Here is a 25,413-nt window from a genome sequence, read left to right on the forward strand (position 1 = left end):
GATGCGTCCTTCCGTGCGCGCCGTTTCCAGCTATCCTCATCCACGCATGCGCGTGAAGTGCGTATGCGCGCCCATTCTGAAGTTCCCTAAAATCCAAATCTTCATGTTCCTTCCTCTTGTGCATGCTTTCTTTCTCTCTTCTAGGCCATCGTTGCCCTATAAATCCTGAAATCACTTAACAAATACACCACAGCATCGAATGGCAATAAAAGAGGTTCAAAATATAGCAATTCTAAGGCAAAATAAGCATATTTTTCATCATGAAGCAAAATTAGGAAGAGAACACAAAATCATGCCATTCTAGTGAATAAGTGTGAGAAATATTAACGAAATCCCCCAATTTCTACTCAATATAAACCACAAAATTGGGGTTTATCAGTGCCTTAAGTTGTCATATATCCAAGTAAGTTTCAAAGAAGTACATAAAGATCATAAACCCTGAAAACTGATTAGATGAAAAAAATAAATCAGGTATATCCTATATGTTTCTAACATGTAATATTACCACAGTCATACACAGATTAAAATCATTTTCATATAGGGCACAAGACAACTCAAAGTTTCTTTCCAGTTCATTTTAATTTTGTGAAATAGTAACTTGCAAAGTAGTACAACACGAAATGGAAAATCCGAACTGACAATGAGTCTAACTCATTTATTGAACAAATTTTGGAATGGAACTGAGAGGCAAAAACCATAATACCTGGCTTCGATTTATCATCCACAGCCCAGTCAATGGCTTTCTGAGCTTGTTTGGTCAATAGAGGATGCTCGGGGCTAAAGAAATATAGGTCAGATTTCCCAAGTAGCTCTACTGTTTCTTCCGGTACTTTGAAAAGAGAAATTCAATTGGCTCTCAAGAATTTTGTAGCTTTACTTGTTCCTAAAAGAATACAAAAAAAAATTATGTTAGTGCTTATGAGTAGAAGAAAGGCACAGAGCTGTAAATTTAGAAAATGGATTCATTCAACTTCATAAAATCAAGATGGAAGGACATTGCTTTCTGATCAGCGCTAAAACAGCACACACTTCAGGATTGCTGTTTAAGACTGAAGTTGGAAATCAAATTTCATTTAGTATCCAATCCAAATTCTGACCTGATCTTCCCACATTCTACAACCATAAAATTTTACCATTGCATTTCTATTTATTCAAAGAATATCATATTGCTCTTGTTTTAAACACTGCAACAAAACTCTACATCAACAACAGCATGCATGTTATCAAATCTATCGTTCTATTAATAAATTACTAAAAAGTTATGATAAAATAAAAGTACTCTTAAGAGAGAATAGGAAAGCACAAAATGGTCATCATGAGTCCTACAAAGCATATATAAACAAACAAAAATATAAAAGCAATTGAACAAGAAAACAATCAAAATACTCTAAGTCTAAACTATCAACACAATTTCTATTTTTCTTTTGTTAATTGGTTCACCTAAACATGCTTAAGTAAAGACAAATGCAAAAGTAGCATGTCTAGTAGTATTTTTCCCTCATTCCAATATTTAATCCATTTTCAAATCATAATTTTTTCAAATATTTGACCTAAAGATATACTTTGATCATCAATGGTGCACAAGCTGATTATGCTCTCACCTCAGTAGATTGTTGGAAAGCAGTAGCCTCCCTCAGGTAGATGCCCCGTGAAGAAGGATCTGCAATCAGCAATCATGAGCATAAGGGAATTAATATTTTTCTTAAGTTTTCCCTTGTGTCCAATTGAATGAATATTTCAATGAACAAAAATCTTCATCGTTGTTGTGAAAGCCAATACTCTTTTCCCTAACTTCTTCCAGTTTTTACTTATGTCTTATCATGAGCATTCTAATTCTTAATAAATAATAGACTATCATAAACACTTTCCCCCGAATGAGTTAGTTATTTATAAGTACAAAACAGGCAAAAAAATAATCTGTTAAACCACGCATCTTCATCAACAACAGCATGCATGTTATCAAATCACAATTCACAAACCCATATTTTATAGATTAAAACCCCTAAAATTGGAACCCTAAACCTTTGAAATTGCAGAACCAAATAGAAATCAATACATACATACTCAATGATGTGAGGACAGAGAAGATGATTATGAGAAGAACAGCGAAGAAGAGTGATGGTCAGTGCAGCAACAGCGACGATCAACAGCGACGGTGACTGGTGGTGAGTGGTTACTGCGTGGCGATAGTCACCAGCGACGGTGAGAAACTGAGAATGGCGAAGGTGAGGGTTACAGCAATGACAATCGAACTGAAAGGGAAAGGATGATGAGAAGCGCAGAGATAACGATGCTGAGAGCGGCGCAGCTCAGTGTAGGAGGGCGAAGAGGAGCGACGGTCAGTGGCGATAGTGAGTGCTGCGTGTGGTTCTTCGCGATGGTGAGAGGGTTTCAGAAAAGGGATAAAGGCGCTGTGATAACAAAAATTTCACAGAGGGTTTCAGAGAAGGTTCTTCGTGATGATGAGTGATGAGCTTTGGAGGGAACAAAGGCGCTGTGACTCGTGTGGTTCCAAAAAGGGGATAAAGGCACTGTGATTCACTAAGTATTGTGAGTTTCAGAAAGGGGATAATGAGCTTTGGATGGAACAAAAATTTCACTAAGTGTTGTGAGTTTGCTTTCGATCGGGAAAAAGAGGGAAAAACGCTTATTAGGCATCACTTTTGAAGCCCACCCAAAACTTAACAAATAGGCTACCCTCAAAAAGCGCTCTCTTTGATATAAAAAGTGGACTCATAGATATTAACATACAAATACGCTTTACAAGTGATTTCTATAATACCTAAGGCTACACTTTTTAAATGATGCCAGAATTGTGTTTCTTTTTCTCTAAAAAAAGGCAACACCTAGAAAAGCGTAGCCTATTCTATGAATAGGCTAAGCTTTTTAAATATAGCTTAAAAAAAGTGTGGCTGAATGGGTATTTTTCTTGTAGTGTATATATACTAAATGCAATGCAACAGTCAAAAATACTCCAAATATCTACAAGAGACATAGTAAAAAGAAACAAAAACAAAGTAAAATGCGGAGTGTTTGGAAAGAAAGTTTATGCCCCAAAAATGATGAATCCTCCCCCACACTTAAGCAGTGCATGGTCCTCCGTGCACGAACACAATCTGGGGAGAATGTCTCCCAAGTGGTTCCACCTTCGATTGGTAGATGCGGGGGCTCGCGTTGTGTGGAAACCGCCAATGTCCAACGGATTCTTGGCGTCTCCATCCTCGGTGTTCTCCTCCTCTCCCGGCTCCTTGCCTCACGTCTCATCCTCAAAAAGAATGAATAAAGTATAATTAAGAATCATAGGGCAAGTGGCACAAAAGGGTAAAGGAGCGAGCAAATAAGCATCTAATTGAGGAAGTTTGCATAGTGGTGTGGAATACACACAACGGCCAGTTAAAGTGGCATCCACACAATGAAAAAGTAAGCATGAGTTCCTCAATTAAATGGCCTAAGATGCAAGCAATAGATGAGCATCAATTAAGGACAAGCAAACTTAGGCAACTACCAACAAGAGTGAATTGAATGTAGGAATTATTGGATATTGAAGTTGTGCAAGTGAAAGAGCAAAATTGATATAAAATAGCACAACAAACAATAACCAATGCAATGATGAGGAGAAACTACTTATTCATCCTTGAGAACAATCAAATAATCACATGGGAAGGTGCTTGCTACAAAAAAGTGACAAGTCTTGATAAGAATCAAGTCAAGTCAACTCAAACAAATGTAAAGCATTAACAAGGAGCAAATACCTTATGATGTGATTATATTGACTTAAAAACCATCATGAACAAGCAATTGCATTCAATTCACTAAATTCAATATGTACTTGTTAAAAATTGCACCAAATAAGAGATTAAAAGTCAATTTCTAAATCAATTTGGTTCTAGCAACTCAAAGCATTAAACAAGTATATTATTGAAATTTCAATCCCAAATAACATCATCATCATTCAAAAGTGCACAATTCTTGATTAGAATGCCAAACAAGGATATAGTCTAACACATATGGTCATGACAACATATGAATTAAACAAAAAGTTCATTTAGGCATTATGTCAAACACATAGTATGCAGTGCACATATTCAATAATTCAAGCTAAAATTTCAAGCATAAACAACCCATAAGTCAAAATTGAACACTTGCGAAGCAGCAAACAAACAATTAAACAAAACTTAAGCTAAATTACCAAAATTAAATAAAGAAAACGAAAATCAAACAAGCAACTATGCATAGAAAGAAAATTAAAGTTAAAATAAGAAAACTGAAAAGATGTAGAATAGAAAAGAAAGGGATAGGCAACAGTGGCACTTGTGTTAGCCACTGTGAGGCTCACGGTGGCGGAACTTCGCCGGAGAAAAGAAGAAAGAAAGAAGAAAAAGAAGAAAGAAAGAAGAGAGAAGAAGAAAAGAGAAGAAAGAGAGGGGGAGAGATAGAGAGAGATGGTGGCAGTGGTGGTTCCGGCAGTGGCGGTGGTCGGACGGTGATGGTGGTGGTCACCGGAAGGATGGGTCGGGTGGCCGTGTCGGGATGAGGGGGTAGAAGAAGAAAGAAGGAAAGAAGAAAAGAGGTGAGGAGTGGGGCGTTCAGATGTGTGCATACACACACCAGCCAGAATTATGGGGCGTTCAGATGCACAAGATGTGCGAGCACTGCTGGAGAGAGGGTCTAAAGACGTGTGTGTGCGCACAGAGCTGTGCGCATGCACATAACACTTTTTTTGTTGGATCATGTGTGCGTGCGCACACAGGTCCGCGCGCGTGCACAAGAGCATAAGGGGCAGAGGTTCACACGCACAGGCTGTGCCAACGCTCCCACCAGAGTGGTTGCAAGTTGGCATATGGACACACAAGCCTGTGCGTCCGTACAGATAGTGCGAAAAAGGGCATGTGTGCGCACGCACGAGCAGGTGCGCATGTACAGGTCGCAGAAAACAGGAGAACGCGTGCGCACAAGGCGTGCTGGCGCTGCGAACAGAGGGCATAAAAGCTTGTGTGCGTACGCACAGGTGGGTTGCGTACGCACAGGAAGTGAAAAATTGTTGTTGTGTGCGTGCGCACAAGGGTGTGCGCACACACATGCCCTGTTTTTCCCAAAAAAAATTTCTTAAAAAATCCAACGCACCAAGCCTTAGCTCAATCAAAACTCAACACCAAAACATGCAAGAACCCATAAATTCATGATCCAAACCAAAATTAACTTACAAATTTTAAAATTAAACTAATTCTAAGGTAACAAAGCAAACAAACATGCAATAAACCAAAATATATACAAAAAGAGAAGAGTTAGAACAACGTTACCAAACACTTTTATTTAATGTCTTTAAGTTAGACAATTGGAAAAGCCCTTGCTATGGTGGCTTGTGCTTGCTTTCCCCACCAATGCTAAAATGTCCAATGTCCTCCGGGATCCCAATCCTAACCATCAACAAAGACAATCAGAAAGCAAGCTATTTACATGTTAACATATATACAATAGCCAACAACAACACCATTGCAACTCCCCGGCAACTGTGCCAAATTTGACGATGAGAGATTCTTGTGTATAGTTTGGAATCAATGGATTAAAAGTATCAATTCGTTCATAGCATAGTCCAAACCAACAAGAATTCTCACTATCAAATATTAAATTCAAAACATATAAACCAAGAGTAATTAAAACTCGGGTCGTTCTCCCTAGGAGTTACAATTAAAGTGCTCATATATTGGCTATGAGAGAAATGGGGGTTTGATGATAGCAATTGGCAAGAAATTAAAATGTAAGAAGGTAACTTAACATGCAAGAAATTAAATGAAGGCAAGTAAAGGCAATGAAAATGGAAATTGAAAGCTAAAAAGGACTCTTGGCAAGAAGTGGGTAATTAAGGATTCTTATCCTAGCTGTGGACCACAAACGTGGTAATTGTTTGTGAATTAATCCCAATTAGTCAACCCTACATCGAGGACAAGTCAACTAGGCATAATTAATCTCAATCCCTAAGTCCTAAGTCAACAATAGTAGGTCACTTAGAGTCAAAGGAAACAAAATTAATTAACAACACTCACACAATGTGGAATGGATATTCACCACTCAAGTTCACCCAAACACCCAATTTCTCAACCAAGAGTGTGAAAAATTAGGTACAAGCCCAATCAAGCATTTTGTCAAACACTTGGTGGGCATGTAAAGAAAGCATGGTAAAATGACAAGAAATAATAAATGCTACAACTACCAAGCAAGGAAAGTAAAGATAGCAACTCAATTAAGCAATAAATGACATGAAACATAAATTGTATTAAATGTAAATTAAAATAACAAGAGTGTGCTTAAACATAAGAATAACCAAAATGAGAAATTAATAAGATAAACTAAGGAGATTAAAACAATAAAGTAAAGAAAGGTAAAAGAAACTAGATCAAAACAAGAATCAAACATAGAAATTACAAGGGAATTAAACTAAAAACCCTAGGTTCTAGAGAGAAGGGGGAGCTTCTCTCTCTAGAAAATGAACTACATGACTAAAATCTAACGCTAATTGCTCCCCCTTTCACATGGAGCGAGGCAGTGTCTAATATAGAAAGAATCAGCTTCAGAGGGTCCAAAAATTGGGCTCTGGAGGCCCAGAAATCACCACCATCGATTTGCATTATTGAGGTCACACGCTGGTACCTGTGCGTACGCAGACATACTGATTTTCTTCTTGTGCGTACGCACAGGATGTCGTGCGTACGCACACATGGTTTTGTGGCTCTTGTGCGTACGCATAGGTGGCTGTGCGCACGCACACTCCAATGTGTGCTTCTCCTTTGTTTTCTTCATGTTTTCTCACTTTATTCATGCTTCGTTCTACTTTCGCCTTGCCAAACTTGCCTCTAGGACCTAAAATCACTTAACAATCATGTCATGGCACCGAATAGCATAAAAGTGGGACTAACATGATTAAAATAGGCATAAAATAGTATATTTTCGCAATTAGGCACATTTTGGAGAGAAAACACAAAAGCATGCTATTTACATGAATAAACGTGGGTTTATGTGATGAAATCCACTCAAATCAAACCAAAATATATCGTCAAATATGGATTCATCAATAGGCCATTATTTTTATACTCTGAAAATTCATGGCTTTAAAAAACATATTTCCTCTAATGGCCCATGCAGGTCTCGAACCTGCGACCTTCGCGTTATTAGCACGACGCTCTAACCAACTGAGCTAATAGGCCTACATATTTCTTTGCTTAGTTTATCGGCATCTATAAAACTTTTAATTTCCCTGTTAATCCGTGTTAATCAAAGTTTTCATATTCTATTTTAATAAATTATCAGGGTGTACCACAGCACATTAGTGATATCATTATATTTCTGTTGGTGGTATTCCAGTATTAGGTGTATTTTGCCCTACTTGATTCGCAAGAAATAGCTAGAATTAATATATAAATAATTAACAAATCAATTTAAAATAGAGCGATATATTCAATGTCTTTGCTTGTGAGAAAATAAAAGTACGCGAATTAGGAAAATTAGAAAAAAAAATTCTTTGAACGTATAAGAAATTTTGTTTAGTTGGTGTCCACTAAAGAATATGATATAAATTTCGCACTTCGTATTATATTTGAGAGCTTTGCATATTATGTTCAAAAGTGATAGCATATCCAGCTCATTTGCCAATGTTAAAATGTAAAAGGAGAACGTTATGGTGAACAATGCTTAAGATACCATAGAACTTCAATTCCCATTTGGTTTTGCCGACTTGACCCATAGAATATCAAGTTACAATGCATAGAAGAAAATGTTTCATATTGTTCGAACTTTATACCCATGGTTTTGATGCCTAATGTGCTAGCAAAACAACAAATATAGCATAGTTATGGTTCACAAATATGAAGTTGTTAAGAAGAAAATAAAATTCGACAAGAATTTTGTTATTACAGTTGAAAAAGATTGTGGCAACTAACTTAACTATAATGATAGCTTTTGGTACGAAGATATCTAAAATTTGAAGTTGTAAAGGTAATGTGTGCTAAATCTTGTACTAAAAAGAATACCAATATCACACCTTAGATTGGATAATTAGCTTTTGTTTTCTCTATGACATTAGAGCAAAGACCAAATTTTGATCAGAAAGAATGGCGCAAAACCTTTGAATGGTCAAAAATGGTTGTTTAAGTGGAGTTCTAAGGTCAACGAATGATCGGAATTAAAACTTGGGGTTGAATTCAACCACAATTGAAGTCATCTTTTTATTGTCTTTCTTGGCGTTGTTGGTTGATGCATTATAGCATGCTATGTTTATAAACGATTAACAGAGAGTAACATTATGTTTTCTTTTTCTGTTTCTCTTTATTTAATATTTATCTCTCTCAACAGGTAAGAAAACAATTTTTGAGTGATATATTTAACTAATAAAACTGGAATAATCTAAAAATCTTACTTGATTTGATGACATAGTAAAATTCAAACTGCTCCATATCATTCCACATGAAATCTACTTATGAAAGAGATTAAGATTAGAAAGTTTAATAATCTATCCTTCACTATGAATGCATCGAGATATTTAAAAAAATTGGCAAGAGCTTAACTTTCATTTGGATTTTGATTTATGGCCCTCTTAGCAATAAATTAAGTATCGGATGTAATTATTACGTTGGTAAAATAAAGAATATAAAATTCAAAACACTAATCTAAGTAAATTTTGTAAGAAGTTTTGCACTTTTTACTAAGGTAAAGAACTTGTCAAATACATGTACTTTCGGGTATTAGGTATAGAGCTTCCATAAATTTCCCTTTCATGTTCCGGCAAACTTTTTTCATAGGAAGACAATTATGTAGTACCATAACAAGTGCTAATATTTGCTCTATATACATATTGTTTGGTAGAAATATGTTTCAAAAAGGAACATATCAACACTCGTCGACATGGATAGGCCATTATTTTTATACTTTGAAAATTCATGGCTTTAAAAAATATATTTACTCTAATGGCCCAAGCAGGTCTCGAACCTGCGACCTTCGCGTTATTAGCACAACGCTCTAACCAACTGAGCTAATAGGCCTACATATTTCTTTCCTTAGTTTATCGACATGTATAAAACTTTTAATTTCCCTGTTAATCCGTGTTAATAAAAGTTTTCATATTCTATTTCTATAAATCATCAGGGTGTATCACAGCACATTAGTGATATCATTATATATCTGTTGGTAGTATTCTAGTATTAGGTGTATTTTGCCCTACTTGATTCGCAAGAAATAGCTAGAATCAATATATAAATAATTAACAATCATTTTAAAATAGAGCGATATATTCAATGTCTTTTCTTTTGAGAAAATAAAAGTACGCAAATTAGGAAAATTAGAAAAAAAAATTCTTTGAACATATAAGGAATTTTGTTTAGTTGGTGTGCACTAAAGAATATGATATAAATTTCGCACCTCGTATTATATTTGAGAGTTTTGCATATTATGTTCAAAAGTGATAGCATATCCAGCTCATTTGCCAAGGTTAAAATGTAAAAGGAGAACGTTATGGTGAACAACGCTTAAGATACCAAAGAACTTCCCATTTGTTTTTGTCGACTTGACCCATGGAATATCAAGTTACAATGCATAGAAGAAAACGTTTCATATTGTTACAAACTTTATACCCATGGTTTTGATGCCTAACGTGCTAGCAAAACAACAAATATAGCATAGTTATGGTTCACAAATATGAAGTTGTTAAGAAGAAAATGAAATTCGACAAGAATTTTGTTATTACAGTTGAAAAAGATTGTGGCAACTAACTTAACAATAATGATAGCTTTTTGGTACGAAAATATCTAAAATTTGAAGTTGTAAGGGTACTGTGTGCTAAATCTTGTACTAAAAAGAATACCAATATCACCCCTTGGATTGGATAATTAGCTTTTGTTTTCACTATGACATTAGAGTAAAGACCAAATTTTGATTAGAAAGAATGGCGCAAAATCTTTGCATGGTCAAAAAATGGTTGTTTAAGTGGAGTTCTAAAGTGAACGAATGATTGGAACTAAAACTTGGGGTTGAATTCAACCACAATTGATGTCATCTTTTTATTGTCTTTCTTGAAGTTGTTGGTTGATGCATTAAAGCATGCTATTTTATAAACGATTAATAGAGAGTAACATTATGTTTTCTTTTTCTGTTTGTCTTTATTTAATATTTATCTCTCTCAACAGGAAAGAAAACAATTTTTTCAGTGATATATTTAGCTAATAAAACTGGAATAATCTAAAACTTGGGGTTGAATTCAACCACAATTGAAGTCATCTTTTTATTGTTTTTCTTAGCGTTGTTGGTTGATGCATTAAAGCATGCTATGTTTACAAACGATTAACAGAAAGTAACATTATGTTTTCTTTTCTGTTTGTCTTTATTTAATATTTATCTCTCTCAACAGGTAAGAAAACATTTTTTTGAGTGATATATTTAACTAATAAAATTGGAATAATCTAAATATCTTACTTGATTTGATGACATAGTAAAATCCAAACTCCTCCATATCATTCCACAAGAAATCTACTTATGAAAGAGATTAAGATTAGAAAGTTTAATAATCTATGCTTCACTATGAATGCATCGAGATATTTAAAAAAAATTGGCAAGAGCTTAACTTTCATTTGGATTTTGATTTATGGCCCTCTTAGCAATAAATTAAGTATGGGATGTAATTGTTACGTTGGTAAAAACAATATTATAAATTTCAAAACACTAATCTAAGTAAATTTTGTAAGAAGTTTTGCTCTTTTTACTAAGGTAAAGAACTTGTCAAATACATGTACTTTCGAGGATTAGGGATAGAGCTTCCATCAATTTCGCTTTCATGTTCCGGCAAACTTTTTTCATAAGAGGACAATTATGTAGTACTATAACAGGTGCTATAATTTGCTCCATATACATATTGTTTGGTAGAAATATGTTTTAAAAACATCCATCATATCGTTGTTAAGGTTTTATACGCAATTCAATTTCTTTCTTGGAACAAAAACTTATAAAGGATAAAAAGGAACATATCAACACTCGTCGACATGGATAGAACTTCCCATTTGCTTAAGATACCATAGAACTTCCCATTTGCTTTTGCTGACTTGACCCATGGAATATCAAGGTACAATGCATAGAAGAAAACGTTTCATATTGTTCGAACTTTATACCCATGGTTTTGATGCCTAATGTGCTAGTGATGAGCGGATAATTTATACGTTTTTTGGCATTGTTTTTAGTATGTTTTTAGTATATTTTAGTTAGTTTTTATTATGTTTTTATTAGTTTTTAAATAAAAAATCACTTTTCTGGACTTTACTACGAGTTTGTGTATTTTTCTGTGATTTCAGGTATTTTCTGGCTAAAATTGAGGGACCTGAGCAAAAATCTGATTCAGAGGCTGAAAAAGGACTGCAGATGTTGTTGGATTTTGACCTCCCTGCACTCGAAGTGGATTATCTAGAGCTACAAAAGCCCAATTGGTGCGCTCTCAATTGCGTTGGAAAGTAGACATCCTGGACTTTCCAGAAATATATAATAGTCCATAATTTACCCGAGATTTGATGGCCCAAACAGGCGTTCCACGTCAGCTCAAGAATTATGGCGTTTAACTCCAGAACTGGCACAAAAGCTAGAGTTAAACACCCAAACTGGCACAAAAGCTGGCGTTTAACTCCACAAAAAGTCTCTATACATGAAAGCTTCAATGCTCAGCCCAAGCACACACCATGTGGGCCCCGGAAGTGGATTTTTACACTAAACACCCTAGCTTACTCATTTTCTGTAACCCTAGGTCACCAGTTTACTATAAAAACTACTTTTAGTAATTCATCTTGTACCTCATGACACTTTACACGTTTCATATTGTATTCTCTATTTGATGAGTCTCTAAACCCCATTGTTGGGGGTGAGGAGCTCTGCTGTTCTTCATGAATTAATATAATTACTACTGTTTTCCATTCTATCACGCTTGCTTCTATTCTGAGATATTCATTTGCACTTCAACCTGATGAATGTGATGATCCGTGATACTCATTATCATTCTCACCTATGAACGCGTGCCTGACAACCACCTCCATTCTACCTTAGATTGAATACATATCTCTTAGCCTCATGATTCAGACCAGAGTCTTCGTGGTATAAGCTAGAATCATTGGCAGCCATTCCTGAGATCCGGAACATCTAAACCTTGTCTGTGGTATTCTGAGTAGGATCTGGGAAGGGATGACTGTGACGAGCTTCAAACTCGCGAGTGTTGGGCGTAGTGACAGACGCAAAAGGATCAATGGATCCTATTCCGACATGATCGAGAACCGACAGATGATTAGCCGTGCGGTGACAGCGCATTTAGAACATTTTCACTGAGAGGACGGGAAGTAGCCATTGACAACAGTGATGCCCAACATAAAGCTTGCCATGGAAGGAGCCTTGCGTGCATGAAGAAGAAGATAATAGGAAAGCAGAGATTCCGAAGACAAAGCATCTCCAAAGCCTCAACATGTTCTTTATTACTGCATAACAAGTATTTATTTCATGTTCTTTTACTTTTTACAATTAAATCTGAGAATTATTGATATCCTAACTAAGAGTTACAAGATAACCATAGCTTGCTTCAAGCCGACAATCTCCGTGGGATCGACCCTTACTCACGTAAGGTATTACTTGGACGACACAGTGCACTTGCTGGTTAGCTGTGCAGAGTTGCAAAAGTGTGATTGTAATTTCGTGCACCAAGTTTTTGGCGCTGTTGCCGGGGATTGTTCGAGTTTGGACAACTGACGGTTTATCTTGTTGCTTAGATTAGGAATATTTTATTTTTGTTGGTTTAGAGTCTTTTATTTGAGTTTAGTTTCATATTTTAAGTTTGGTGTCAATTGCATGCTTTTATTTTCTTTTAATTTTTTGAAATTTCATGTCCTTAGTTCTTTCTTGATTTTTAAAAAAAATCTAAGTTTGGTATCTTCTTTGTGTTTTCCTTTAATTTTTCAAAAATTTGTGTTTGATTTTCTAAAAATTTTAAGTTTGGTGTGTTTTTGTGCTTTTATTTACTTAAAAATTTTTTAAAAATTTGTTCTTGGTGTTCATCTTGATCTTCAAAGTGTTCTTGGTGTTCACCTTGACATTCAAAGTTTTCTTGTTTGTCCTCTCTGTTTTGATCTAAAATTTCTAAGTTTAGTGTCATTTTGTTGTTTTTCTCTTTCCTTAATAAAATTCAAAAATAAAAAAAAATATCTTTTCCTTATTTTACTCATAATTTTTAAAATTTGGCATTAAAGTAGTCAAAGATTTTCAAAATCATATCTTTTCTTTTTCGTCAAGTCAAAATTCTAATTTCAAAAATTGATCTTTTCAAATCTTTTTAATTTATTGCAATCATATCTTCTCAATCAAATCTTTTTTAAAATAATTTTCAATCATATATTTTTTATTGCTAATTTCAAAATCTTTTTAATTAATTAATTAATTTAGTCTTCAATTTGCTTTTATTTTATTTTCTTTTTTTCGAAATTTTATTTTATTTTATTTTTCATTTATTTTATTTTATTCTATTTTAATTTCGGTCACTTTTAATTAAATAAATAAAAAATAAAAATATAATTTATTTGCAATTCATATCAATTCCCTTTTCTCCCTTATGGACATAAGTGAAAATGAACAGTCCAGAAGGACTCTGGGGTCATATGCTAACCCCATTACAGCTGCATATGGGAGTAGCATCTGTATACCCTCCATCAAAGCAAGTAGTTTTGAGCTAAATCCTCAACTCATTATCATGGTGCAACAAAATTGCCAGTATTCCGATCTTCCACAGGAAGAACTTACTGAGTTTCTGGCACATTTCTTAGAAATTGCTGACACAGTACGTGATAAAGAAGTTGATCAGGATGTCTACAAATTTTTACTGTTTTCATTTGCTATAAAAGATCAAGCTAAGACGTGGTTAAATAACCAACCCACAGCAAGCATAAAATCATGGAGACAGTTATCAGACAAATTCCTGAATCAATTTTACCCTCCAAAAAGGATGACACAGCTAAGGCTGGACATCCAAGGCTTTAAACAAGAGAATCATGAATCCCTTTATAATGCCTGGGAGAGGTATAGAGGGATGCTAAGGAAATGCCCCTCTGAAATGTTTTCAGAGTGGGTACAGTTAGACATCTTTTACTATGGGCTTACAAAAAGAGCTTAAATGTCTCTAGACCACTCAGCTGGTAGATCTATACACATGAGAAAAACAACTGAAGAGGCTCAAGAACTCATAGATACAGTTGCTAGAAATCAACATCTGTACTAAAACAGTGAGTCCTCCATAAAAGAAGAGGCTATGGCAGTAACTACTGATCGTAATCCTCAAGAACTCATAGATACAGTTGCTAGAAATCAACATCTGTACTAAAACAGTGAGTCCTCCATAAAAGAAGAGGCTATGGCAGTAACTACTGATCGTAATCCTCAAGAACAGATTGTTGAACTTAATCAGCAATTACTCCTTATGACAAAACAATTAGCAGAATTCAAAGAGATGCTCCAAGATACTAAAAATGCTAACAAGAATATAGAAGCACAATTGAATCAAACAAGACAGCAGCTATCTAAATAGATAACAGAAGAATGCCAAGCTATCCAACTAAGGAGCGGAAAGACATTGAATAACTCAGCTCAAAGTAGCAAAAAGTCAAGAAAGGAACAAATGACAGAGGATGACCAAACCACTGCCCAAAATCCCTCTGAGGACACCAAGAGCCCAGAGAGGAATAACTCTGGCGTTCAAACACCAGAAAAGGGGGAAAAGTTAGCGTTAAACGCCCATTCCTTGTCCAGTTCTGGCGTTCAAACGCCAGAAAAGGGTGGGAAGCTGGCGTTAAACGCCCATCTAGCACCCAATCCTGGCGTTCAAACGCCAATGGGGGATCAGACACCTACAAGTGCTGATAGTAACCCCTCTAAGAAGGCTTCTCCAACCACTTCTGTAGGGAATAAACCTGCAGCAACTAAGGTTGAAGAATATAAAGCCAAGATACCTTATCCTTAGAAGCTCCACCAAGCGAAATAGGATAAACGATTTTCCCGCTTTGCAGACTATCTCAGGACTCTTGAAATAAAGATCCCGTTTGTAGAGGCACTTGAGCAAATACCCTCTTATGCTAAGTTCATGAAAGAGATCTTAAGTCATAAGAAGGATTAGAGAGAAACTGAAAGAGTGTTTCTCACTGAAGAATGCAGTGCAGTCATTCTAAAAAGCTTACCAGAAAAGCTTCAAGATCCAGGAAGCTTGATGATACCATGCACATTAGAGGGTGCTTGTACCAAGACAGCTCTTTGTGACCTTGGAGCAAGTATCAACCTAATACCTGCATCTACTATCAGAAAGCTTGGGTTGACTAAAGAAGTCAAACCAACCCGGATATGTCTTCAACTTGCTGATGGCTCCATTAAATATCCATCAGGCATCATTGAGGACATGATTGTCAAGGTTGGGCCATTTGCCTTTCCCACTGACTTTGTAGTGCTGGAAATGGAGGAGCACAAGAGTGCAACTCTCATTCTAGGAAGACCTTTCCTAGCAACAGGACGAACTCTTATTGATGTACAAAAAGGGGAAGTGACCCTGAGAGTCAATGAGGATGAGTTCAAGTTAAATGCTGTCAAAGCTATCCAGCATCCAGACACATCAAATGACTACATGAGCACTGATATTATTGACTCTTTGGTGGAAGAGATCAATATGAGTGAGAGTCTTGAATCAGAGCTAGAGGACATCTTTAAAGATGTTCAGCCAGATTTGGAGGAACCAGAGGAAATAAAAGAACCTCTAAAAATCCCTCAGGAAGAGGAGAAACCTCCTAAACCAGAGCTCAAACCACTACCACCATCCCTGAAATATACATTTCTGGGAGAGGGTGACACTTTTCCAGTGATCATAAGCTCTGCTTTAAATCCACAAGAAGAGAAAGCACTAATTCAAGTGCTAAGGACACACAAGACAGCTCTTGGGTGGTCCATAAGTGATCTTAAGAGCATTAGCCCAGCAAGATGCATGCACAAGATCCTATTGGAGGATGATACTAAGCCAGTGGTTCAACCACAGAGGCGGCTAAATCCAGCCATGAAGGAAGTGGTGCAGAAAGAGGTCACTAAGTTACTAAAGGCTGGGATTATTTATCCTATTTCTGATAGCCCCTGGGTCAGCCCTGTCCAAGTTGTCCCCAAGAAGGGAGGCATGACAGTGGTTCATAATGAAAAGAATGAACTGGTACCCACAAGAACAGTTACAGGGTGGCGTATGTGTATTGACTACAGAAGGCTCAATATAGCCACCAGAAAGGATCATTTTCCTTTACCATTCATAGACCAGATGCTAGATAGAATAGCAGGCTATGAATACTACTGCTTTTTGGATGGCTATTTAGGCTACAACCAAATTGCAGTGGATCCTCAAGACCAAGAGAAAACAGCATTCACATGTCCATCTGGAGTATTTGCTTACAGAAAAATACTTTTTGGTCTGTGCAATGCACCTGCAACCTTTCAGAGATGCATGCTCTATATCTTCTCTGATATGGTAGAGAAGTTACTGGAAGTCTTCATGGATGACTTCTCAGTATTTGGAGACTCATTCAGCTCCTGTCTTGATCATCTAGCACTTGTCCTGAAAAGGTGCCAAGAGACTAACCTGGTCTTAAACTGGGAAAAATGTCACTTTATGGTGACTGAAGGAATTGTCCTTAGGCACAAAATTTCAAGTAAGGGGATAGAGGTGGATCATGCCAAGGTAGAGGTAATTGAAAAATTACCACCACCTGCCAATGTTAAGGCAATCAGAAGCTTTCTGGGGCATGCAGGATTCTATAGGAGGTTCATAAAGGATTTTTCAAAAATTGCAAAACCTCTAAGCAACCTAGTAGTCGCTGACACGCCATTTATGTTTGACACAGAGTGTCTGCAGGCGTTTGAGACCCTGAAAGCCAAGCTGGTCACAGCACCAGTCATCTCTGCACCTGACTGGACATTACCATTCGAATTAATGTGTGATGCCAGTGACCATGCCATTGGTGCAGTGTTGGGACAAAGGCATAACAATCTTCTGCACGTCATTTACCATGCCAGTCGTGTTCTAAATGACACACAGAAGAATTACACAACCATAGAAAAGGAGTTACTTGAAGTGATTTATGCCATTGACAAGTTTAGATCCTATTTAGTAGGTTCAAAAGTGATTGTGTATACTGACCATGCTGCTCTTAAATATCTACTCATAAAGCAGGATTCAAAACCCAGGCTCATAAGATAGGTGTTGCTTCTGCAAGAGTTTGATATAGAAATAAGAGACAGAAAAGGGACAAAGAACCAGGTAGCTGATCACCTGTCCCGGATAGAACTAGTAGCAGAGGCGTCCCTCCCTTCTACTGAGATCTCTGAGACCTTTCCAGATGAGCAACTTTTTTCCATTCAGAAAGCACCATGGTTTGCAAACATTGCAAATTATAAAGCTGTGAGGTTCATACCCCAGGAGTACAGCAGGTTGCAAAAGAAAAAACTAATTTCTGATGCAAAATACTACTTATGGGATGAACCATATCTCTTTAAGAGATGCGTAGATGGAATGATCCACAGATGCGTCCCTAGAGAGGAGGCACAGAAGATCCTGTGGCATTGCCATGGATCACAGTATGGAGGACATTTCAGAAGTGAGCGAACAGCCACTAAAGTCCTCCAATGTGGCTTCTATTGGCCTACTCTCTATAGAGATGCCCGAGAGTTTGTGCGTAACTGTGACAGTTGCCAAAGAGCTGGTACCTTGCCTCATGGTTATGCCATGCCTCAACAAGGGAGCTTAGAGATTGAGTTGTTTGATGTATGGGGTATTGACTTCATGGGTCCTTTCCCACCATCATACTCAAACACTTACATTCTGGTGGCAGTAGACTACGTATCCAAATGGGTGGAGGCAATTGCCACACCCACTAATAATACCAAGACTGTGCTGAAGTTCCTCCAGAAACATATTTTCAGTAGATTTGGTGTTCCCAGAGACTAATCAGTGATGGGGGTACCCATTTCTGCAATAAACAGCTTTACTCTGCTATGGTTCGATATGGAATTAGCCACAAAGTAGCAACTCCGTATCATCCACAGACAAATGGGCAGGCTGAAGTCTCTAATAGAGAACTAAAGAGAATCCTGGAATGGACTGTAATTTCCCATAGAAAGGATTGGGCAAAGAGCTTGGATGATGCTCTGTAGGCATACAGAACAGCATTCAAGACTCCTATAGGAACCTCTCCATACCAGCTTGTGTATGGCAAGGCCTGTCATCTGCCCGTGGAACTGGAACATAAAGCCTACTAGGAAACCAGATTCCTAAACCTGGATGCTATGTTAGCTGGTGAGAAAAGATTGCTCCAGCTAAATGAGCTAGAGGAGTTCAGACTCAATGCTTTTGAAAATGCAAAAATTTATAAGGAAAAAGCAAAAAAGTGGCATGATAAGAAATTGTCATCCAGAGTCTTTGAGCCAGGACAAAAAGTTCTGCTGTTCAACTCTAGGCTCAGATTATTCCCCGGGAAATTAAAATCCCGGTGGAGGAGACCATATGTGATTACAGGAGTGTCACCATATGGATATGTTGAGCTTCAAGATATTGATTCTGACAAAAAGTTCATTGTTAATGGACAGAGAATCAAACATTATCTTGAAAGCAATTTTGAGCAAGAATGCTCAAAACTGAGGCTTGAATGAAGCTCAGTAAAGGTCCAGCTAAAGACAATAAAGAAGCGCTTGCTGGGAGGCAACCCAGCCATTAGCAAGTTATTTGTTTTAATATTTGTAGAAGTTTGATATACATTTTTCTTCAAAGGTTAATCATCAAAATTGAAGGAATTCACAGAGTTACAGAAGGATTCAGTGCAAAAAGCAGAGAAAAAGAGCTTGCTGGCAAGAAAACGCCAGTAAAGAGCATTTTGGGCGTTAAACGCCAGTAAAGGTACCATTTTGGGTTTTAAACGCCAGAATGGGTACCATTCTGGGCGTTTATTGCCAGAATTGCAGTATCCTGGGTGTTCAAAAAAATGCCCAGTGATAAAGGGGTTTCTGGCGTTTAACGCCAGCCAGGGTACCTGGCAGGGCATTAAACGCCCATAATGGCCAACAATTGGGCGTTAAACGCCAGAATGGATACTGTTCCGAGGGTTACCTGAAACTGGAGGTTGATCTCGGTTGAGATACTCTGTACGGATCGGTACCGACGTGTCCGGCTAGTAGGAGACGACCGAAGCTGTCGTGTCCGACTTGTTGGACTGGTTGTACTGCTGATCCTTTGTCACCGGAGGGTGGGGGTACTTGCAAGAGACTCCGATGCTTAAGTTAGCATGGGTATTAAACAGGTGTTATGTAGAATCAGAGTATGAGTTATACCTGGGTGTTCCAGTGTATTTATAATGGTGAGATGTGACCTTTGGATAAGATAAGTTAGTTATCTTATCTTATCTTTATCTTTTGGGTTAAGGTCAGCGTATCTTCAATGGAACCGCCCTTCTCTCTGTAGGCCTGAACGACCTTTGGATTTGGGTCGTATTCCTTGAATTGGGCCCTTTTTGGGCTTTCCTATCGATTTGGCCGAGTTCTTCATAAAGAAGTCGGTCTGCTTGACCTAAAGAGGTCGGTCGCTTTATCGTCGATCACCCCAGGTCGGATATCTCGACCGAGCGTATGAACAGTGCCCCTGCTTAAGCTCGGTCTTCTTTGTTGAGGTCGAGTCCTTGACTTTGGTCCTTCTTATAGCGAAGCTGAACTCAAGCATCTTTTCGGCTCCTTTTTGTAGCAGCTTTTGAATGTAGAACGTTTTCCTCTACAAGCGCGCGCTTTTGTATTAGTGCTTTTTTGGGAATGCAAGCGGTTTTAATATCTGCATTTAATTGCCCCGTTTCTCCTAACTTCTCTATTTTTGAATTTTGCATTCAAGAAACGGTTTCTCTCCTTCGCCCTTTTCGTAACTTCTTCGCACTTATTCATTTTCTGCCTTTCACCCACATTTCAAATTTTCTTGCGACGTCGCTTGGTGATTTTTCTGAAGCTTCTGTTTTCGCCTGGAATTTTGTGGTTTCGCGTTTCTCTCTGTGATACTGCTTTTGTTCGTGCTTTTTTGCTCGTGAGAGGGCAATTCCAGATTTCGTCTTCCATCCTCAATTTCCCTGAAGCTTGCTTCTTTTTCCAGGTTGGTATTAGCTTTCTTGCTTCTTTCATAGCTTCGTCTTCAGTTTTTTAGTGAAGCTTTGATTTTGCATGTTTGAAAGTTTGAATCTTTTTCGTGGTCTTGTATTTGCTTGTCACTGTAATGTGTTTTCCCTGACTTTCTTTTACGCATTCTCTTGGCATTTCCGTCGAGGCTTTCTAGGGTTTTGTTGTTGCTTCTGGTTGTTTCCTGTCTGATATCGATAGAGAATCTGCATCTGTTCCTCGCTTTGTTTGGAGATTTCTTTTTGATTCTGACAAAGTTTGCACCTTTGATGATTTCTACTTGGTGTGTTCGATGTTAGTGCTTGCTCTTTGCTGATGATTTTTTGCTTGATTTCGAAAAAGTTTGCGCCTTTGCTGTTTTTCCGCTGATAAACTGTAGGAGGGTGGACCTTTTGCATTTTTTGCTTCCTTTGTTTTCTTTCTGGATTTTATTTTGATGAGTGTCGGGATGTAGGTTGTAGAAATAACTTAAAGACCTTGCTTTGTTTACTGCCTCCAAGGGATGCCCCAAGACCTTTGTCTTGAGTCTTGGGGTTTTCCCTTTTTGTTTATCCGCCCGTCGAGATGTTTTGCCCTCTATCCGAGATGTTTTTTAAGTAATCCATTCTTCTTTTCTTTTTGTAGGATTTAGTTGACCTCATGTCTTCCCAAAATAACGTTGTAGAGATGCCTTCCTAGGTTCCCGCGGGTATGGCTGATTGGGTGGACTCCATGGTTCTCATGTGTGTCTCGCTGGTTGATTCTGAATTTTGTGCTCAGCTTAGGCAGTTTCATAGTGTCTGCAGTAACTCTGGTGATGAGAAGAACTATGAACTTGTCCCTCCCTCTTCTGACGAGAGAGTCTGCTTTTCAACTCGGGTTGTTGATGGTCGCCCTTTCTTTTATGCTTATGATTTTTTCTTTGGTCAGCTGGGTATCACCCTTCCTTTTACCAATTTTGAAACCGACCTGTTATGGTCTTGTAATGTTGCCCCTTCTCAACTTAACCCCATATCCTGGGGTTTGATTAAAATTTTCCAATTGTTGTGCAATGGTTTTGGTATTCCTGCTTCCCAATCTCTCTTTTTCTATCTTTTTGTCTTGACTAAGCCCGGTGTGGTAAAAAAGAAGTCAGCTTGGGTCTCCTTTCGCTCTACCCAGGGAAAGAAGGTTTTTTCCATGTTTGACGAGTCGTTCTGTGATTTTAAAAACTACTTTTTCAAGGTCCGAGCTGTTGAAGGAGCTCGGCCCTTTTTTCTGGATGAAAATGACGAACCTGCTTTTCCCTTGGAATGGCAAAAAGACGTGAGGGTCTCCAGGTATTCGTGGGAGATGTTGGATGATGCTGAGCGAGCCTTTGTGACTATCTTGGAAGAACGCTGTGGTCAACCTCCCCATCTTGACACAAAGAAATTTCTAACCAATTCTTCTCTTCTTCAAACTGAACTGGGTATCTTTGTGTTTTCTTTATTATCCGTGTATGTTGCTTGTAGCTGTCTTTCCGACTTGTCTGACTTGTAACTGATTTTCTATTTTATTTGCAGAGGCAATAAAGAATAGTGAATCCATGAAAGCTTTTAAGAGGGCGCAGAGGGCGACTGCTGCCAGAAATGTTGCTGCCAAGGCGGCTGGGGAGGGATCCTCCCAAGTGCGCGAGAAGCCATCAGTGCAGAGTTTTGTCGGGGTGAAGAAGGTGATCCCTACACCCCGAGTTCGTTTGGTAGATGCTGACGTCACCTCTGCTGCTCCTTCTGTTGCTCCTCCCAATAAAAAACAAAAGACTGCTGAGCCCTTTGACCTCAATGCTCCTGATTTTAATGCTATTGAATTCGTGGATCAACAAATCGGTCCCTACGGCGCTCTCTCCATGGACGATGTGTCCATCCTCCATCACTTGGAGTTTATGGCCCGAAATTATGTGAAGATGGCGTATATGTCGGCTACCATATATCGGACTGCTCAGAATCTCCCTCTCCACGCTACTAAGGCGTTTATGGAGGAGGCGAAACAAGAGTTTGATCGGATGAAGGAGTTAAAGGAGGAGCTTGAGACGAAGGTAGCCAAGCTGGAGAAGGACTTGAAGAATGAGGAGGCGAGTTCTCAGTCATTGGCGGCTTCTTTGAGGTTGGCTGAGGACGCAGTCCTGATGCACAAGAAGAGTTACCTTCATCTTATCGGGAGGTGATACGCCTGAGGGGGGAGCTTGACAGTGTTCGGGAAGATTATGCTGAGCTCCAAAGTCATCTCGTTGGCAGCGTGACTGCTGCGTATGAGAACTTGAAGGAGCAAGTTCAGGTCATTGCTCCCGAGGCCGACCTCACCCTTTTTAGCCTGGATAATATAGTCAGGGATGGCAAGATTGTCCCTGATGATGAGGGTGATGATGATGATGTTGTTCCTCCCCCTATGTCCTCTACCAAAGTGCCGACCTCTTCGGTTCCCCCTGCTGTGCCCGACTCGGATTGCCAGATCCTGAATCGGGAGGATGGAACTGTGGATGCTGTGCCGATCCAGACTCGCCCTCCTTCTCCTTGTCCTGATGCTGCCAAGAAGGCTCCTGACGCTTGCTGATCTCTTCTTGAAAATTTGTGTAGTTGGCCCGGCTTGTGGGCTCTTTTAGAACTTTTTTATTTATTTGCTGACGCTTCTTAGAAACTTTTTATGAGGAACAAAAAGTAACTTATTATCTCTTCGTGGTAGGTTTTGGTGGCCTTCCAGGCCTTATAACTTTATAGAGTAAAAGTAGTTGTTTGACTTGACGTCTTTTTGTTTTTCTATTGATGTTCGAAATCTTGCTGCTCGACCTCCTTGGATTACTTTGCTTTATTTGCTTGTATCTTGGATCCTTTGAGGCTGTGATTGTATAGATCAAACTTGTTTCTCGATTTTCTGTATTTGTGACTGATTCCTTTGCGTTGGTCCCCTTCTAAGTTATTTTGGTAATCCTCTTTTTCGGACCTTTGTTAGGTCTCTTTCAGGGATTACTTTGATAACTTTTTCGATAGTAGGAGTCCGACTTGGTTATACCGGTCTCCTTTAAGTTATTTTTTGTAGTCCTCTTTCTTGGATCTTTGTCAGATCTCTTTTAGGGACTACTTTGATAACTTTTCAGTAGTAGGAGTCCGACTTGGTTATACCGGTCTTCTTTAAGTTATTTTTTGTAGTCCTCTTTCTTGGATCTTTGTCAGATCTCTTTCAGGGACTACTTTGATAACTTTTCAGTAGTAGGAGTCCGACTTGGTTATATCGATCTCCTTTAAGTTATTTTTTGTAGTCCTCCTTCTTGGATCTTTGTCAGATCTCTTTCAGGGACTACTTTGATAACTTTTTTGATAGTAGGAGTCCGACTTGGTTATACCGGTCTCCTTTAAGTTATTTTTTGTAGTCCTCTTTCTTGGATCTTTGTCAGATCTCTTTTAGGGACTACTTTGATAACTTTTCAGTAGTAGGAGTCCGACTTGTTTATTCCGGTCTCCTTTAAGTTATTTTTTGTAGTCCTCTTTCTTGGATCTTTGTCAGATCTCTTTTAGGGACTACTTTGATAACTTTTTAGTAGTAGGAGTCCGACTTGGTTATATCGGTCTCCTTTAAGTTATTTTTTGTAGTCCTCTTTCTTGGATCTTTGTCAGATCTCTTTTAGGGACTACTTTGATAACTTTTCAGTAGTAGGAGTCCGACTTGGTTATATCGGTCTCCTTTAAGTTATTTTTTGTAGTCCTCTTTCTTGGATCTTTGTCAGATCTCTTTTAGGGACTACTTTGATAACTTTTCGTTTTGAGCTGACTTTGTTATGTCGGGCCCTTCTAAGTTAAAGTAATCCTCTTTAATAAGGTTGGCCAGACCTCTTTCCAGGGTTTACTTATAACTTAGGTTGACTTGGTTCGACATCTTAACGTTCGACCAGTCTTTAAGTTATTATTTTAGCGATCCGTAAGACCTCGTCAGGTTCTTTTTTAGATCACTTTCGATAACTTCTTACGTTATTTTGTGTTCATCTTTGCCGATTTGTAGAAAGTGGTTGTCATCTCTAGATCGTCCTTTGGGTGAATCGCGTTTTCACCTTTATCGGACGGTTTGTCTTTATCGTGATCGTGCAGTGAAATTGTTTTTCACTTTCTGCCGATCTGTTGCTTTATAATCGGATGATGAATGCTTCAGATTAATGCATCTTGAAATCTTTCTAGAATATCTAAAATGTATTTTATTTAAAAGAAAAGTGCAAATATATACATATGGGATTGTCTGAGTCTCAACTTGGTGCCTCATTAAAAAACCTTTTAAGGAAAAATAGTGCATCCAATGATGAGATCTTTTATCTCTTCTAACTATAGTACCTTCTTAGGTTGCAGGCGTGCCATGACCTGGGAAGCTCTCGTCCATCGAGTTCAGACAGTCTGTAGTAGCCCTTTCCAAGTACTTCTACAACTCGGTAAAGTCCTTTCCAGTTTGCTGCCAGCTTTTCTTCTCTTGGTCGAGTTGTTCCGATATCATTTCGGATTAGGATGAGATTATTCTCTGCAAAACTTCTCAGCACTACCTTTTGATTATATCTGGAAGCCATTCGGTGCTTTAGAGCTTCTTCCCTGATCCGAGCTCTTTCCTGGATTTCGGGTAACAAGTCGAGTTCTTCTCTCTGAAGTTGGGAGTTTGCTTCCTCATTGTAGTGAACTACTCTAGGCGACCCTTCCTCAATCTCTACTGGCATCATTGCCTCTATTCCGTATGCTAATCGGAAGGGAGATTCCTTCGTGGTGGAATGTGGCGTTGTTCGATATGCCCATAGGACCTGTGGAAGCTCTTCTGCCCAGGCTCCTTTTGCATCTTGTAATCTCCATTTTAATCCGGCCAGTATGACTTTGTTAGCGGCTTCGGCCTATCCGTTGGCTTGTGGGTGTTCAACGGAGGTGTACTGGTGCTTTATATTCAAGTCGGCTACTAGTTTCTTGAAGCCTGCATCTGTGAATTGAGTGCCATTGTCTGTGGTTATTGAATATGGAATCCCGAACCTCGTGACAATGTTTCTATATAAGAATTTCCAGCTTCTTTGAGCGGTGGCATTGGCTAGGGGCTCTGCCTCGATCCACTTTGTAAAGTAATCTACCCCTACTATGAGGAATTTGACTTGTCCTGATCCCTGTGGGAAGGGGCCGAGAAGATCGAGTCCCCATTTTGCAAACGGCCAAGGCGAGGTCATGCTGATGAGCTCTTCTGGCGGGG

General features: G+C 38.4%; 1 non-coding gene across 1 annotated transcript; it reads right to left on the minus strand.

Moving 5' to 3' along the window:
- Positions 1–7,128: 7,128 nt before the first annotated feature.
- Positions 7,129–7,202, minus strand: TRNAI-AAU (transfer RNA isoleucine (anticodon AAU)). Its single transcript has one exon. It is a non-coding gene; the product is annotated as a tRNA-Ile (tRNA).
- Between the last annotated feature and the right edge of the window lie 18,211 nt (positions 7,203–25,413).

This window comes from Arachis ipaensis, chromosome B5 (genome assembly GCF_059453495.1).
Source record: "Arachis ipaensis isolate K30076 ecotype BB chromosome B5, ASM5945349v1, whole genome shotgun sequence".
Taxonomy (NCBI): Eukaryota; Viridiplantae; Streptophyta; class Magnoliopsida; order Fabales; family Fabaceae; genus Arachis; species Arachis ipaensis.